This window comes from Chamaea fasciata, unplaced genomic scaffold (assembly GCF_029207755.1).
Source record: "Chamaea fasciata isolate MVZ Bird 193981 ecotype frontalis unplaced genomic scaffold, bChaFas1.0.hap1 SCAF_1, whole genome shotgun sequence".
Taxonomy (NCBI): domain Eukaryota; kingdom Metazoa; phylum Chordata; class Aves; order Passeriformes; family Sylviidae; genus Chamaea; species Chamaea fasciata.
The window spans coordinates 87,493,228-87,512,000 of record NW_027094086.1 but is presented as its reverse complement, the minus strand read 5'-3'; positions in this window follow the sequence as shown (position 1 = coordinate 87,512,000).

The window sequence follows — 18,773 nt, the reverse complement described above, 5'->3', positions numbered from 1 at the left end:
GACCGAATTCTACACAATTATCATGCATGTGTATATAATAAAATTAATTCTGTGTCTCTGCATTGTAGCCTCAGGCAAGCAGCGTACAATCAGTTTTGTATGTATAATAGATCACAGAGTTGTTCATGAATAATACAAATGCATTGAGCAGATACTAGTGAGTGAGGATGTTTGTCTTTGCATGGAATCGAAGTGAACATGTAATATTGTGATAATATATATTTGATGAATTCAGGTCTGACTTGCCTTTGCCATAGCCTGCTAATTCCCTGACAAGGGTTGCCACAATAATTGAGTTTCCAATAACATTATGATTATTTCCACATGATAATTTAATTGTAGGTATTTTTTAATATTGTAATAATGTAGATTTGTGATTATTATGCATTTGCATGCAGATTTTCATGGTGTCTTGGAGCACATCCCTACATTTATAACTTAATTTCCTCTATTATTGCATATATATTTTGGGATGAACTCATTAAGGCAAACTAAAAAAAAAAAGTAGGTCTTTTTGGTCATTTTGCCTTTATTATAAATGGTTGAAAGCTTTGCTCATTTTTTTAGACCAGCCTAAACAAGTGAATAAGCAAAAGACAACTGTAATTCATGGATGGATTAATTTAAAATAATAACGTAATTACAAATCATGGCAGATTTGTCTGAGGTAATTGGGATGTAGACTGGTACAAATTTTGCTGTACTTGTTTAAATGAATCACCAAGTTTAGTAGAGGCTGATTTCCATTCTTCCAGTTCCCCAATATAACATGACGGCAAAGTAACGCTGGCTCAAAATTCGTGGGTGCCTGTGTAAATGAGTATTACAACACAGAACCTGGAACTTCTGTACCCACCTAGGTATTATTTTGGCAAGCAACATGTCCAGTAAGAATAGAATTCTATATACAGAATCATTTCACCAGCAGGGGTTTCAATCAGTTAATTTGTCCACTCTGGAAAGAGGCTGGTTGCTTGCCTTATACCAGCCTTCAAACTGTGTTAGAAAACATGGCCTGAAACTTAGTGGGACAAAAGGAGGCAGAAATAAACTCTGTTCCCTTTATTGGAGGAGACATTTGTGTGATCCTGTGAGCATTCTGCTTCAAATAGGAGAGCTGTATTCCAGGCCTATCAGAAATTCAAAGAAGAGGAAATGTCTTTAGTTAAATACATCTATTTTAAAAAGAAATTTCCCAGAGAATATGACATGGGCTTTGGGTGTTCATTCTTCTGGTACATGTAGTTGGAGGACTGTCCTCTTTTCATCTGTAAAATCTCAGCTCTGCAAATTGAACTGGGGTCACAACAGGGTTCTTGGTCTCTTTCAGGTTGTGTATAGCTGACATGTTCATTTTCCATTGCTTTCATGGCAGGAACATGCAACAGGAACTAAGAGAACAGGCCTTGTCCAAATCTTCAGAAATGAAAGTTTAAAACTTGGTGCAGGAACATCTAACTTACTGCTCTCCCATCATGTTGTTCTTTAGTGCACATCAATACTTCTGCTATAAGTGTGGTTTAGTGCCTGCTGTCTTCTTTCAAAGGTATTCCTCTAAATTAACCACAGATAAGAAACAATGAGATTAAGTCCCTCTCTTGCATTTTTCCTTGCTCTGTGGACCTAAGAGTTGAACAGAAAAGCTAAAGCCTGATTTAGGCAATGAAGAGAACACTCGCGATTCTGCAGTAGAAGATGGTCTCTCTAGGTTTTGCAGCAGAACAATTACGTGTATAGGTCAATTAGATTCTGTCCTGAAACCCATGAAGCCTTTTGTAAACTCCATATTTCTCTAAGAAGTACCTTGGTAACTGGCATTTCTTGAAGGTGTAAAAGTATCAAAACATGAAAGTAGTCCCATTGAAAAAAAGTTTGTAAATCTGTACCCATGCTTTGGTGAGATCAAGAGATAGTTCAAAAAGGGATCTGGAAGGTCAGTCTAAGTGTTATTTTGTTCTATAATGGCCCACCAGCATAAAATTAAGGATGTATTTTATCTTGTGGCATTAGATCTAAAAATGATCTCAGGTGTTATTTGTCATACATGAAGTAGCACAGAATATGAACATATCATTCTCTCTGTAAGTCTTGGAAGCATTTTATAATTCTTGCTTGTTGTGAAGAAACTTTTCATTGTATCAGATAACAAATTATTTATAATTGGATGATTGTCTTCATTACTATATGTTTCTGATGTTAGTTATGGTGGATGGGTGCATAAAAAATTAGAAGAAAGCCTGTGATTTGTATCATGTTCATGAGTAATTTTCTCTGATGAAAGAAACTGAGACTAAAAATTTACAATGCAAAATATGTAGCTGCCCTGGCCTCTCAACTCTTCAAGCAACACAGAGGTTAAGACTTCGAAGAGCTTAGTTCCTTTTCTACCTTTACCTGATGGGTTTTGGACTTAAGTCACCCATTTGCTAAGAGGTGCCAGAATTGCTGTAATATTTTAAGTTGGGGGAAGTGGAAGCTCCTCAGTCTTTCCTATTTGTGCTGCTTCTCACTATGTAAAAAAAGTTGAATAATCTTCAAGGTCCCTTCCAGCTGAAACCATTCTATGATTCTCTGTCCCTTACTTTGCTTGCAATGTGTGACAAGGAAACATTTAATTTCAGGTCACTTGGAAGAAAGGCTTCTCTTGACACAAAATCATTTGTTGTTGCTCCTTTGTTCCTTCAGTTGAATGGAAAAAAAAAAAAAACAACCAACAAAACACCTTCAGTTTTCTTGCAATAATTTTTTTTTTCATTTGTAGTTGTCTCTGAAGCAGTGGGATTATACCATTTCCCCATGAGGCAGGGATATTTTTTCTTGTGCACAGACCAACACTTCCCAGTTTATTCTTAAGGAAAGCATTCCTCAAAAATAAGGAGCTATTTATGTATTGCCCATCTTCTCTATTACTTGAAAAATGCATGATTCATGGCCACTGGTTGTTCTTCTCATAGTGGGGAAGGTTTATTGGCCATAATCCTGGAAGTCTGGAAGTGTCAAATGATCACTGATTGTATTGGAAAAGGATGGTTCAGTGACAGCAGGCAGCCCCTGGGCAGAAAGAGGTGTCCCTTGTCCCTGAGCAATAACCTGTATGGATGATTGAGACTTGTTGATAGACCTCCATGGAAGTCTTACCTAGTAGTCAGGGCTTAGCAGTGTCTGGCTAGTGAAGGATCCCTCAGTACAGGATGCTTGAACTTGATTTGTTGCTCTCATCAAGAAGGGCATAAAGGTAGGCAAGAACTGAACATGCCTTGAGGCCCAGGCAGATGCAGTTTTACCAGAGCCTCTGTCTTACGGGAGAGAGAGAAAGAAAAAAAAAGGCTGCTAGAATTTACAAAATGTAGTTATTGACTAATTTCTTCATCAGCAAGAACAGCAAGAAATCAGTGAGGTCTCTCCTGAGAGATCAGTGGTGTCACCTCACATTTCCTCAGGGCGCCAAATGGTATAAAACACTCACTTTGAAAGTACTGCACCGTGATAAGCTTCAACTCCCAAGGGATGCATTGTGTGTACATTTTGTTATATGTAATGACACACTGAAAGGGCAGTGAAGCTGTTAAGGGAACGCTGCATGTCTAAAAAGAACTTATTTTTCTTTCAACCAATAAAAGAAAGAAAGAGTCTTTCAAAAAAGCAGTTTAAATAATATCATTTAAATGAAAGGAGTGATAAAATACTAGAGAGAATTCACCTGTCAGATGAAGAAATTTAAACATGAGGTCTTCTGTGTAATATACACTTTTCAAATTGGACCATTTTCCTAGTAAAGCAATAGACCTCAGCAAAAACTTTTTAAAATAGTTGATATATATACAAAATTTTAGGTTGACACAACCAGCATAATGGCAACAATTATTTAAAACTGTAGATTTAAAGAACAAAGAACAAATTGCAGTAATTTCATGTAGTCATTCTGGACAATGTATGAGAAGTTGTGAGTTTCAACAAGACCAGAGTTGGATGTGAGACTCTGGGAGTTTCTCAGCAAAGGTGATTTTGTAGAAAAACCGTTCAGTGCATATAAAAAATACCCCTAGAGGTGACTACAATGCTAACAACAATATTGTGAAATGATGCTAAAAAAGACTCATGTTCCCTTCAACACAATTCCAGATGGACACATTCAAAAATTCTGTATGGCCTCAGTGTGCCAGGCCCAGTTTCCAGCAGAAATACTTTTGCCTACAAAATATATGGAAATGTATGTGAATGTTTTCATGTATTTCCAAGGCAAAAGTACTTGCCCTCCTTAAACCTGACACAGTATGAAATCTGACTATATGAAATATCAGTCAGCAAAGTGACAGAACAATTGGGCAAATGCATTTCTGATGAACTTTAAATGTGAAATTATAATTGAACAAATAATTCATTTGATATTATTCAGAAATAAACAAGGACTTGTAAAAAATAGAAAAGAGAATTGGATGGAATTGGGCAGTTGTGTCTACCATTACTTCAGTACCAGCCATCAATCACTGTCAGTTAATTATCATTAGGATTGCATAAAAAAAGGCCCCTGTGGGAATTCGATAGGCTGTGAGTTTCATTCTTTTATTAAAAACAAGGTAAACAATATAAGTGGGTTTTTATTGTTTGGTTTTATTTGTTTTATTTTGGTTTGGTTTGGTTTTTTTTTATTCATTTGGATCTCTTTGTATTCAAAGAAATTATGTGAAAAGGTGAATCTTGAATAATTGTTCTGAGAGTTACCATATGAATTGCAGAGGCAAAGAAATAGAACAAGGGTTTCAAAGGTAAAGATGTTATTTGTCAGGAAAAGTTTAAGGATTTTTAATTTTTCTTTTTTCTTTCCTTCCAAAATCCAATTAAAGTGTCTTTCTAAGTAGTTGAATTTGCTGGATTTTTTTTAAAGGGTTGCTTTTTAATTAACTGTACAGTTTTTAAGTCCCCAGGGTTTCTATACCCAGTTTGTAAACTTCTTTTTAAAAAAAGAGTCAAAAAATTCGAGTTATGTAATTCCAAAAATTGATTCTTTAGCAGAACACAAATCAGTGTGAAACCCCATAAAGATATAACCCATAGAAATTTTTGGAGCTGATCTGTGGGGCTCATGAGTACTTAGCTAAGGACAGAAACAGGAATTCTCCAGGTCTGGGCTGGAGCAGCTGCTGTTCTTTCCAGTGTGCACCCCTGCACTGCTGGATAGTCATTCACACTCTTTAAAGTGTCAAAGTTTAAAAGCAGTGCTCACCAGCATCACGAACAGTGGCTGGCACCTGAGTTCTGTGCAATTCCTGCCTGGGATATAAGTTTGGTTCTGTCAGCTGGTGCTTGCTCAGCCTGGGGATCACAAGGCTCTAGCCAAGAAGTCTCTCTGCAGAAGGCGGCTATAGAGATTAAATTAAGCTAAAATATGGTTTTATTTATTTATATAAATTTCTATAACTATAATCTTTGGGTAATGTATTATAATTTCATCTTACTATATAACTTCTTAAAATTATAAATTATGTATTTTTTACAAAGGTCTTATAAATTTCTATAGCTGTATAAATCTACACAAATTTATATAACTAAACTAACATGGAATTTTCACATCTTTGAGCAATTGCTTATTATGGTAAAATATTTGTGTTATAGGAAGAATCTTTTGTTTGTTTGGATTTCAGTTTGGTTTTTTTTTTTTAGTGAGGCTTCCTTGTTAACTTTTCTTTTTTTTTTTTTCCCTCTCACATGACAGAAGGGCCTTAAGAACAAGAAGAATTTAAAGTCTGAAGCCTTCAGGGCCAAAGGCCTCTCTGTTCAGAAAAAAAAAAATTAAAAAACCCAAACCCTTGCACTTGGAATTAACCAGGTTTTGGTCAATTACACAAACAAACCTCAGAGCTGGAGATGTAAATGTAATGTTTTCACACAGATGTCAAAGAGGAAAAAGGCCTGTGAATGACACAACTTGAAACCAAAATGAAGTCTTTAACACTGCTGAGCAAAGGTTTCTAATGAGGACAAATGACTGACTTTAACTAGAGCAGAGCTGTTCCGTTTAGGGGTCTTCAGGCTGAATGCAGCCCATCAGAACAATTAATCTGCTCCTTTCGACCTCCTCCTCCTGGGAAAGCCTCTTTTCCCATACCCAAACTGCAGGCAGCACTTAGGGAGCGATGGTCAGCCAGATGGATGCAAGATAGAGACCCATGTTTGGATCGGGTCAGGAAACATCCATTGTCCATGCATCCCATTTTATTTTATTTTATTGGTTATATTCTGATGTGTCAGGAAAGGTTATACTTTGGATAAAAGCTCATTGTATAATTTAATTTCTATTCTCCTATCTTTGCTCCATCAGGAGTGGAGTTTCATGCTTCTTATTTAGCTGTTGGAGAAGGAAGACACTCCAGTGCCAATTTTATTTTGCAAGGTTGGGTCAATGTTAGCATGTCTGCAAACTGGTAGAAAGGGGAATTAGGCCATAGCAGAAAGGGACAGTGCATCTTGAGAGAAAACTAAGACGGAAACCCTAACCTCTTCTAATTTACATATGGTGACATTTTGCAGAAATATTGTAACATTAGCAGTGGCATAATGAAATTCTGCCTATCAGCCGTGGAAGGAAAAATGTTACTGTAAAGGTAACCTGTCCACAGTTTGTTATCAAGAAAATATTCATGGCAAGAAACATACATTTACCAATGAGTGTTAAGAATAGTAGTTTTCCCTTATAGTTTTTCGTCATGGGCTATCCATCTTCCCCTCCAGATTTACTGCATGATCACTCCCTTTACATGCTAATTATGTGCTGCTCTGGTGAATTTGTTAGTAGTGACACTTCGGGCACCCAGTGGGACTGCAACTCATTATGTGGCAATGTCCAGATATATCAGATATTATTAGCTGTCATTAATCTGCTGTGGAAGCATTGAGTGCACAGCCAGGAGAGAGACCAGGAAATAGAGTAAAAAAGAAGTCTGCAGCCACCCTGGCCCCCAGAAGGTCAGAGGGCAAATCAGCAGGGGAGAAGAATACACCTTAAAATGGCCAGTGCTTAGCAGCAGTTTTTTTAACCCATTATAAACCAGCATTCTTTAGAAGAGGAAAAGCAAAAAGAAACTATACTGTTTATATTATCTGTCTGACTATGCCTTACTGGAGGAAACAGGAATACAGCATCTCAAACTAACATTTTTATAAACTGTTTTGTAAACTGAAGCGAAGCAATAAAAGTGTGTGAATATGAAGAGCAAGCAACATGCAGTGTCCATCTGAATGTGGACAGCACTCAGGCATAAAGCTTTGAAATTAGGCACATGTGACTTGGAATGGGATTAGGCGTGCCCCTTCATTTGAAGGTCCTGTTTTATAGAACTGGACCAGGCAGTAGAGAGAATCCTGCAGAAATGAAGAGGGTGCTCTTGCTGTCCATCCAGCCCTGCAATTTGCCTGTGTAAGGGGTTTGCCTCTAGCCTGAGAATTCAGTGCTGCTCAGCCTCTGCTATGTAGCTTAAGAACACAAATCACAATAGGTTGCATTTTTGCTATAGATTCTGAAAACTAGTCACTTGTAAGAGTTATGCATATCTGTGTTTGTGCAGAATTTATTACATCTGTTTGGAGTGCAGAAATAAAAGCTGAAGAAACATTCCTCCTAGAAAAATCCACAGTCTTTCCAAACTCCAAGATGACTTGCAGAGTATTGTCCAGGGCTGTAAGAAGAAGCATTTTCTTTCTTTACATCAGCTACTAAGGCTGGAAGAAACCAGTCAGGCTTTAAGTCAAGCAGAGTCTTCTCTTGTCTGACATTAAACAAAAACCAGCAAAGTAGAGGTTAGGAATCTTTAAGTGGCGATGTATTATCTAGACAATTTCCAGAGCAAGGGAAAGGTAAAATGTTGGTTAGTCTGTGTGCACTGGTAACTTACAGGTGCCTTTGCTACTGTCAAACGGCAACCTGAAAACTCAGGAACCTTTGAATGACGAGATAGGGAGATTTAAGATAGGAAAAACTGCATTGTATCAAGGAAAAAAAAACCAAAAAACCCAAACAAAACCAAAACCTTTTATTTCCAAGGTTGCAGGGACCTATGTTCCCTTATTTAGAAGTTGCAGTGCTGTAGTTAGAAAGTTTATACAAAGAGTAGAGGAAAGAAATCACCCTAAAATTCTTCAATAAATGACAAATACTTGTTTGGGACATTGGAGTGAAGTTCTTCATCCAGTTGCTTGGACGTTTTCCAGCGAGCCACCCATCTGAGTTTCCTGAAGGAATTTGGGAAGTACTGGTTTTATTCCCATGTAAGGGGTCTAATCTAATGCTTCACAATTTTTCACATACTGTGACCTTTCTGTGCTCTTATCCTATCTTAATGAGGGTAATAACAGGAAGAATAAAAAAGGCCTGATGTTTTATTTATAGAACTGTCTTCAATTAGACAGACTCTGATAAACCCATGCAAAAACAACCACCATGGGCTAAGTTTAAGGCTGTCTTGAATTCTGCACAATCCCATGAAATAGAAAGCAATGTTAGTATTTGGTGAAATGGCTGCCATTAAGACTTCCTAAACTAACAGCCATTAATGAACTCAGGTTCTAGGATAGATTTAAAAGTGATTTTGGTATAATTGTGAGTTTGCAGAAATAACCTGAAATGTTAGTGTTAGCAATGGGGCAGGTGGTGAGTACCCAGGGAAATAATGAAGGTGGTTTATCATTGGCCTTGAACCTTTGCAATCTTGGTTTTTCAGGAGGATTGGTTTATATTTATATGAGAACAATGAAATATGTAAGTAGAGTTACAGTCCAATGGTGCTAATGTGGACAAAAAAAATATAATTATTTAAACTGAGAGCTGTATGAACATTTCAATAAGTCATTCATAGTTTCTTTTTAAATCTTTTTCTAGTGTTTATGAAATTTTGCACATATGACATGGCTTGCCCTTTTTCCAGAGAAGTGGAATAAAAATTCATTCCAATTTTCTTTTCCTTTGAGTTCTTCGAATAACTGAATATGAGGTGAATACTGTTTTAGTGGTAGGTTAATGAGCTACAGGTCAGGCTTACAGTGGAAAAACTGCAGTCAACCTCTGTGGTTCTGTTTGCCAAATTTGCACTGATGAAGTTATTATGGCAGGATCACTTCTTTTTTTTTTTTCATGGAGGAACATTTCTGTGATTTTCCCATCAAGATTATGCTGTCTTTTCAGTGCCTGTGTTGCTCCTTAGGATCCTGCAGGCACTTATTTTCACATTTAACATGATACGCATGAGTAACCCTCTCTCAACTGGTGAAACTAGTCAGGTATAAAACTCTGATGAATGTACTCTTTAGGGCTGGGTCCTGAGCAAATTCCACAGAACACAAAAGCGTGCTACATTTTACAGCTCTCTGCATCATTTTATATTCCATTCTTCGTAAGAAGATTAATAGTTAGGTCTTATCTAGAGAATTCATTGTACTGAAAATGGTGTGTTAGTTATTAAGTTCAGTCTTTAAAAGGGTGATCAATATTTGTACTCTTTCATATACATACACAGAATTGTTTTCAAAGTAAAATCCTAGGGATAGGTTTAAAATGACTGTAAGTTGTAACATAATGGCAGGAGAAGGCCATCATCTTGACTTTGGGTTGTGGAGAGTGCTGGAATGCTCTTTTCCTTGTGGCTCAGACCCCTAGCAGCAGTTTTACCTTCCTGGACAAGCATGAACACTTTCAGGAATATCCCACTGCACTTGATTTTTTTCATTATCTGCTTTGTAAAAGCTAATAATAGAGATTTATAGTGTTCAAAGTGTGCACAGTTAGTTGAAATTAAGACTGTATTCATCTTCCTGAAAGTTAAAATCAGTATAATGTCTGAACATTATTTACCCAGGAATTGCTTCAGCCTGTGAGACATTAGATCGGTGGCAAATACTCTCAGAGGCTGTGGGAGGGCCTTTCCTCCTGAATTTTAGGATCATGACATAAGCAGGTGAATCTGCAACTTCTTTGCAAATGTCTGCAAGTGGCAGGACTTTGTCACAGTCCTGCTCTTCTTACCTCATGCAGCACTTTATAGCATGCAACATTTCCTGCCCAGTAAGTGGTTAAGTGTCATAAATTACCCCACCTCAGGTAAAGAACAATCGATACTTAGGGTGATTCATTGTTTTTGTGATGTTTGCCCGGAAAAAAATGTAAGGAGAAATGAGTTAAAGTTAGAATCAGTTCAGTTTTCTGCTATAACTGGTCATTTACTCATTATTATGATAATCACTCACTGATGAGTGACTTAGGCTCTTGTAGAATGAGGTACTGGTTAGCCTGAGTGAAGAGGGGTGGATCTGACCTGAAATTTGGGCTGTAAATTGTCTTTAATGTTTTATTTTAAAGGATTCTGGTGCAGCTGAGACAGGAACGAGAAAATGCAACCAGAGCAGTAATGCAATCACCAAAGCTCAGGACAATGTTTCAAGACTATTTCTTGAAAAATCTAAAGACTTTTCACTATATTTTCTGAAGTCACAGATTTTTTTTTTTTTTATAATTGCCAGTACTTTCACTTTGTCAGAACTAAAATAATGGAAATTCCAGCTCTCTTGCTGTTCTTCTATCTAGAAAAAAGGTAGGAGTGTTTTGAACCACAGAGAAATAAAATTTAAATGGCTAAAACAGATTAAAGAGAGACTGTTTTAAGTGTGTGGAACAAAGAACATTTGAGAATTCATGTTTTGCTGCCACAAATCATTGCAGAAATTGTGTTGCACATGTCTGTGCATGTGTCTGTGTGTTTATATGTGTGGAAAATACATATTGCTGGATGAAGAGTGAATAACTATTTCATAAGTCTCCACCAGGCAGCTGTAATTGTTCCTTTCAGATAAAAACAAATTATTTCACAACCAAATATGGGAAAAAACCATACCTTAAATTCACTTGAATTTCTTTTAGTGAGGAGTTACGTTATGCAGTACCAAAACATAATAATTTCCTAGATTTATTGTAATATGTTTTTAAACACATCAGGTGTTTACTGAGGTTTTGTTTCCTTAGAAGCATGGTGGCTATGCATTCAACTTTTGAACCTTGTTCTGCAATGTTGTAGAATCAACTGCGAGAGGAGAGGAGAGGAGAGGAGAGGAGAGGAGAGGAGAGGAGAGGAGAGGAGAGGAGAGGAGAGGAGAGGAGAGGAGAGGAGAGGAGAGGAGAGGAGAGGAGAGGAGAGGAGAGGAGAGGAGAGGAGAGGAGAGGAGAGGAGAGGAGAGGAGAGGAGAGGAGAGGAGAGGAGAGGAGAGGAGAGGAGAGGAGAGGAGAGGAGAGGAGAGGAGAGGAGAGGAGAGGAGAGGAGAGGAGAGGAGAGGAGAGGAGAGGAGAGGAGAGGAGAGGAGAGGAGAGGAGAGGAAGAAAATCCCCTAAAGCAACAATAGACAAACAAACACAAACCAGAAACTCCAAAACAAACAAACAAAAAACACTGCTGAAATTTTGTCAGGAGAAAAAGATTTAGAGGTTTGCAGGAATTTTTCTATTTCTCTTAACAAAGCCAAGGTTCTCCCTGGTGGTCTGGACCTGGATCTAGCATAACACTGCGTTAGGTGGCTGCCTCCTCTGAATGTGTTGAAGATCCTAGTGATCTCGCTCTCTTTCTTCCTCCTCTGTGCACCCAAACCTACCCTTGCTTTGACGGCATACCCTTTTGAACAGCTTTATATGATTGCTTCCATCCACAGGTAACTTTATTCAAGTCGATTTGCCACAGAACCCTCGCCCATTAGCAAACTCGTCTGTAGCCTGCTTTAAAATCTGCTTATGGTTATGTCCAGATAAAAGCACGTGGGGTCAGTTTGGTAGAGCAGAGACAAAATGCTTTAACATAAGGTTTTCGATTCTGTGCAGGCAGCTAATAAAAGTGCCCACAGGTGTGGAGAATTATCCTTCTCTAGGAGATTTCTTTACAATCTGAACCTAATCTTGGTGAAAGCTTTGGCAAGGGTATCCGGCACATTAATTAAATGACTTTCCCTCCCCCATAGGTCTTATGCTGTAACTTTGATTAACCACCTCTGTGCCCAGGAAACAAACTGCTGGATAGGCACTGTCAGTTTTACAGGTGTATGGATAATTTGGGATTCCTCCTTTTTCTGGATAGATGCTCCTTACTCTTTCAACACTACACAGCTTTTCCCTCAGCTACTGGTACAGGGATCCTGCAGGTATATTATGAGATTTTAGTATGAACACCTTTTTATTCAGTGTGTATCTCTGGATGGCCTCTGCTGAGAAGTTTCAGATCCTTAGGGGAAAGTGCCTAACTCCTCCAAAGTTCCCCCTCTATTTAAATGGCTTTTCCTTGCTGCAGTACCACAGCTGTGACACATCAAAGCTAGTAGCTGGTGTGGCAGGACAAGCATTCCCAAATCAGCCCCAGTGACGAAAGGTGATTTGCAGTGACAGGTTTCATATCTTACGGTGTCATTTTCATGAATGGTTTGGTTAATTAAATTTAATGTGGAACAAGAGCTTGCTTACATTCTGCCAGGCTTATGATGTTCTTACTCACACCTTACTTAAAGAACAATTCCTACTGTTGAATAAGGGCTCCAGGATTTAGCCCTCTGTTAGCAGTCTTCCATAAACCCTTTGTTTTCCTAACATGTTAAAAACCAAGGCTTAATGGGTTCATGATGACATCAGTTATCAAGATTTGTGTGGTGTTGGCAGATGTTGAATTTTCAGTGGAAAACCATTAAACAGATTTGAGTCAGGGCAAGTTTCACAACATGCACGTATTATACCGGTGGTTACATGTGTTGACTTCAGCTTTATTTATTACAAAGGAAAACAGGCCTGTACTTATACAACAACAGCAATGAGAAATTAATCTTCCCAATAGGAAAATCAGTCTTGTCTTGTTAAAGGTACTCAAAGTTACTTGTTGAGCATGCTGAGCTTGCAAAAACTATGTCTGCAACTTTCAGATTTAATAAATCTAAAATTAAATATTAAAAATAAATACAAGAAAAAAACCTTTTGATTTTTGGTTACCTGGACTTTTTTTTTTTTTTTTTTTTTTTTTTGGTATCAAGTGTAAAGAAGGCAGTATTTCAGAAAGCATTGAATGTCTGTTTTTTGACAAACTTCCTTTCCAAAATTTCTTGAGTTTATTTTCCTGTCAGATTAGATTTGTTACTTTTGAGTAATCATTGCCTGTCAACTCAGAACACACCAATTCTGTACTAGCTGTAATATTCTTCAACATTAAAAAGTTGCTTTTTGTCATGTGAGTACAAAGTTTGCCCAGTGTTATTGTCTAGACAATATCCAGGCCTACATGTGGTGTGCTATGTGTGTAAGAAGCATACGCCAAACACTGAAACCAAATACAATGGGAGGAATGATTCTTCAAATAAAAGCAAGGTCCAATGTGGAAAACAAAGAAGTGAAATCCCACAACAAACCAAGGTGATAACAGCAAAAAAATTCCAAGGAGAGCACTTCCAATTTTGTGTATGTGGTAATTTGAAAGGAGATGGATTTAGTTGCTGCAATGTTTGGTTCACACATTAATTAGAACTTCAGGTTGCAGATTTACTGGTGTAGTGTACTGAAATGAAAATCTATTATGTCTTCTTTTCTATTCAACTGTAAACGTGTTGGAAACTGTATTTTCTTGGAAACTAAACTTCACAGTTGTTATGAATTACTTCAAACTCTGCTTATGCATCAGGTGGCATCTAATCTTAGTCCTTTTGTTTTACCAGTAAAGTTGCTGTTATAATGCACCTTTTTCACACCTGAAGTTTTTCTTGAGTCTCTGACTGTTGATACTGCTAAGGCATGAAGGTTTCTGAATGCCAAAGTTCATACTGATGGTAACTAGAAGGTTTCAAGGCGTCCATCAATTTTTTTTCAGACTTAAGGCGCACTGCATAGAGAATCATTAGACGATCAAGGGGGTATATTTCACTTCTGTGTGTTTAAAAGTAAGTAATTAAAACCGAAAAGGAGAACCTAATATTCTGTCTTATGAAAAACGAGTTTTCTATTTTTTTAGACACTTTAAGGAAACTTTACTTTTCAATATGCTGATTTATAAAAATTAAAACTCTTTCCAATATGGCTTTTATTCAGAAAATCTTAAAAATAATTTCATATTGAAATATTGCTTTGATATTGTGAGATTCAAAAAGTTTCTTAATTTTTGTCAGCTTTTCAGTTCATTTTTTTCCCATTTGTCTTATTTAACATTATAACTGCACAAAATAAGATCAATGTGTTTTGAACAAGTAATGGAATTTTCCTTCACTATTCTTTCCACTATTTAAGTTTAGCTCCAGGTTGGAACCAAGTCAATTTTTTCTATCTTGCAGTCCTGTAAAAAATGAAACTTTACCTTCAGTGGAGAGATATTTTTCATCCAGCAAACAAACACAAAAGTCTTTTATTGGGTCCATGTAAAACCACATTTTCTTCATCAGCACAACTTTTCCAGTACGTGAAACCAGTCACCTGATAAAAAGGTTATGGCAGATGATAAGCTTTGAATTAGGATCTCAGTTTTCACTAGTTAATAAACAAATGATCATCCACAGATGCGAGCGTGCAAAAGAAAAACATTCTTTTCCAAACTTCTCAAGTGAAAGACAAATGCTGAAATGTTGGATAATTGTAATTTCATGAGTTACGTGATCTCCTATTTCTTACAAATGGGTAAATAGAAAGACTTTGATTATTTACACTGCTGACCTGCCCCAGGTTTATGGCATTTATTACAGTCAGTAATGTTTACAGCAAAATTTTTCTTAACAATAACATTTATAATATTTTAATGTGTGTGTATGGAAGGAAATAGTACATGAAAGAATTTCAGTGCAAATAAACCTAGACCGTTTTGCATTTGGAACTCCTCTGTATTATTTTAGGACCCCATTTCTCAAAACAGTTATGGTTAACTTTATTCACACAATTCCAATGGGACAACTCATATGTAGAAAACTAAATCTTCTCTTAAGTGTTTTCCTGTACCCTTTCCCATCCCACCCTTCATTTCCTGATGTGCATGGGTTGGGGTAGGTATGTCTACACATATTCCTGAACACACTGAACTGTCTCTTCCTTCTCTGGAGCACATAATTTAAATTAAATAAAATATAGGGGTTTGTGTGTGGATGAAGGTACATATATTTGCACAAGTATTAATTAATTTATTCCATGGATGTCAAGTAATTATCTCTTTTCCTGCAAGGGCAATTTGCTGCCATACTAAGCAGAAGGCATTATTTCCCCAAACAAAACAAGCATAGCACCACTTTCAGCTATGTGCTGAAATGTGTGATCAGTATTATAATGTGTCAGGCATGGCATCATTATTCCAAAACCAGACACAGAGATATAAAATGCACTGTGAGACTGCAAAGTGAGCACAGTTTGATTGTAGGACACCCGGGTAGAGGGGTTTTGTATTAGAATATACATCGCATTTAGAATGCCTTCTTCTCTAAAATGTAATTAGGGTTTTTTATGAACTGGTAAAATATAGTAAATAAAGGACTCAGGGGATTTCCATATAGCCACATTTATTCCCACATGTCTTTCCAAATCATAAATGGTTGTCTCCCTTAGAAATGGATTAGGACAAATTGCATTAGGACACGATCATGAATCTGATTAAGGTGGAACCATGATCAGGTTTTTTCTTTTGGGCACCCATGTTTTCTTATAACAACCAGAAGACAAAAAAGCCTTTGGCAAGATGTTTCAAAAGGCCTTTCTCATATGCACATAAAAGCAGTTTTCATGCTAATTCAAAAATTGGTCCACACCTATAATTTCTTTATATAGCCAAGACAAAGCTTTGGGCAAAATTTTTCAGTAGTATATATTTCAGATACAGACTTGTGCTTTCAGTGAAAGCTCCTAAAAAAGGAATTTCCATGCATAATTTCCTTAAGGAGAACACTCTGAAGGCAAGCTGCAAGAGAGGCAGAAGATCAGGCATTGATTCCAAATTGGTTCAGGGAGAGGAATGCTGAGAACAAAAACATCCCCAGTGGAAAACTGATGTAATATACAGAATAAACACCTTTTATGAACACACTCTCAGAAAGGCCTCAGCTCCCTCTCTTCCTGTGTTAGAAGCAACCCAAACTGAGCACATTGTGTGATATTATTTGACAAAGGAAACTAGCACGTATGTGTCTGTTGATGCACAGAAATGCAAATGTGTTGAAAATTCCTATCTCAGCAGAAAAAAGGCTGTTACTTTCTTCTTCATCCCTCCCTATTTATCTCTTTTTGAACAGTAGTTTCAACTCCATGTAGCTAAAGGGAACTTAATTGCAGTGTTGTTATCTCTGTGTCATAGTCAAATCTGTGGTGACTTGAGGATCTAGGTCTGGGAAGGGCATCTTTGTTCACTCCCTTTGGGCTCCATGGCATATGAGTGTTTTGGTCTCTCACACTAACATGTAGGATTCAGCTGAGAAAAAGAACTCCACTTTAAGTCTACATAAGTCCATACGGGGGGGGGGAAAAAAAAAAAAAAAAAAAAAAAAAAAAGAGGAAAAAAAAAAAAAAAAGAAGTTCCCTGTCTCCGAGAACTGGTGTTTGGTATATGAAAATAAAGAGAATACATGGGTCTAATGAATAAGTTCTGGAAGCTAAAGGAGGTCCATAATTTTGTGCTTAGTGTTGTTACTGTTACACTGCTCAAGTAACTCTATCCTTCTGCTTTATAACCATAAACAGTCTTACTGGTTTTTACTTGTTTGGGTTTTTTTTTTCCAGTTTAGACCAAGGTTCAGCAATGTTTATTTGAAATCGTTCATCTTCAACTTGATATAAGCATTGTTTTGGCAAATGTAAGTAAGAATCTGAATTCTTCGTGTGTTTCATGCAGGCAGAGACCAGACAACAAAAACTGAGATCTGCACTGTGGTCCAAATTTCAGAGTGTACCCATCTGAACTAGATTTTTCCTCAGGCTGGAAAACATCTAGCTATCCCGTGTATGTTGTTCTTGGCAACTTGCTCTGGTTTCATCCAGAAGCTGAGGTGAATGTAGGTGGAAGCTAGAGCTAGTGATCCAGCATGTGAATCTTCACTATTTTTCCAGGCTGACAATCCTTAGGTACTCCACCAAACTTCGCATGTTTATAAAAACTGGGTGTCTGAAAGCATTTTGAATCAGTAACATTAGTTCATAGTCTGGTGTAATAATGAGCAGACAAATGCAAAAACCCTTTTTGCCTCTTATTTCCCCTGGCACTTCCAAATGGATTTCCTCACAGCTGGGACTTTCAACACAGATAGGGGAAGATCCTGTTCAGAGGGACTGAAACCAGCAGTGATGGGGCACACTTCTGGATTTCTTGGCCAAGCTGAGACTGAGCTCTGAAATAAAAATATGCATGTTTTCCCTTGGGCTCTTCAAAGCAGAGATTCAGCTATGTTTCACAACAATAATTTTCAGCTGAAACAGGAAGGGTGCAAAAGCCCTACCCTGACGTTCCCCAAACCTTCTGTTTGAAAACACCCTGTACAAGAAAACATGCTGGCTCGTGTTCGTGGAGTCATGACTTGTACACTTCAGGCCTTACCAAAATTGTTAAAAAACTCAAGGTCAAAAATAGTTATGGTGAATTGGGAAATAATTGTGCTAATCAGAAATAAAACAAACTAAAATGGGAGAAAGAAAAGGTCGGTCAAAATAGTAATACCAAATTTTCCTGTCTATTGGAGTTTGTCTCAAGTTTGTTCCTCTAGTTTTTATAAATATATGAAAAGAGAGTAAATGAGACACAGATACATACATACACTTATATGTATATAAAGAAGATGATGTTGAGTTCAAAAATCAAAACCCAAAAATTAAATTATTACAGGATGTAAGAGACAGAACTTTCATAAATTATTTAGATGGATAATCTGTATATAATAACAGGTTGTTGTTTTCAGAAAATGTAGTCCGCTTTCTCTAAATAATAATTAGCCTCTTCAGTGAAAATTTTACTTTGTAGAATTTTTACTTTGTAGAAACTTAAATATTTCTGTGAAATGTAGAGCTGGTTGGGAAGTCACATAAATTTCCATGAAAACAATTTCTTTACATGTATTTAAAAGTATATCCAGACATTTTCAGGATCTTCCCAACTCTAAAGCTGACTGAGCTGTGGACTAAAAAGGGTAAAAAATTCACATTGTCTTAGTTCCATTTATTTCTCTTGACCATTTTAGCTTTTGTTTTAAATTGACAATGGACTGTTCCAATAGAACTGAGTTTTTCTTTTCCTAAAATGGAATTTTATGTCTAAAACGTTAAATGAAAAGATTTCAATTACATGTCATGTAAACAGCATTCATATTTGATTTTCCCACAGATTCTCTGCTTGGAAAGTTCCATTGAAAATTAAATAGTTCATACAATCTATCAGAACAGTCATCTCAATCATGCAGTTTTCTTATTTTCTCTGATTGGGTAAGGTTTTATAAACTACTTTCACTTCTGCCTGAAGAAAGGTTTATTTGTTTCATAAAAATGTTTTCATTGCATGAATGAATTAATCTCAGCTGCAGACATAAAAATCCCTTCTCTTGACACTGTGTTCACATTGATACTTGTGGGAAAAATGAAACACAAAGGAAACAAAATTCAATCTTTCTTAAAAGTGTCATGTTTATTTTTGTTGTTAATTCATTGGTACCTTGCAACTTGACCATCACTGCAAATCTTTTCTTTAAATTCTCTACAAAAAGATGTAAATTAGTCACCAGAAGGCCCTGCAATTCAAAGTATGTATGGAAAGTGATTGGAAAACCTGGGC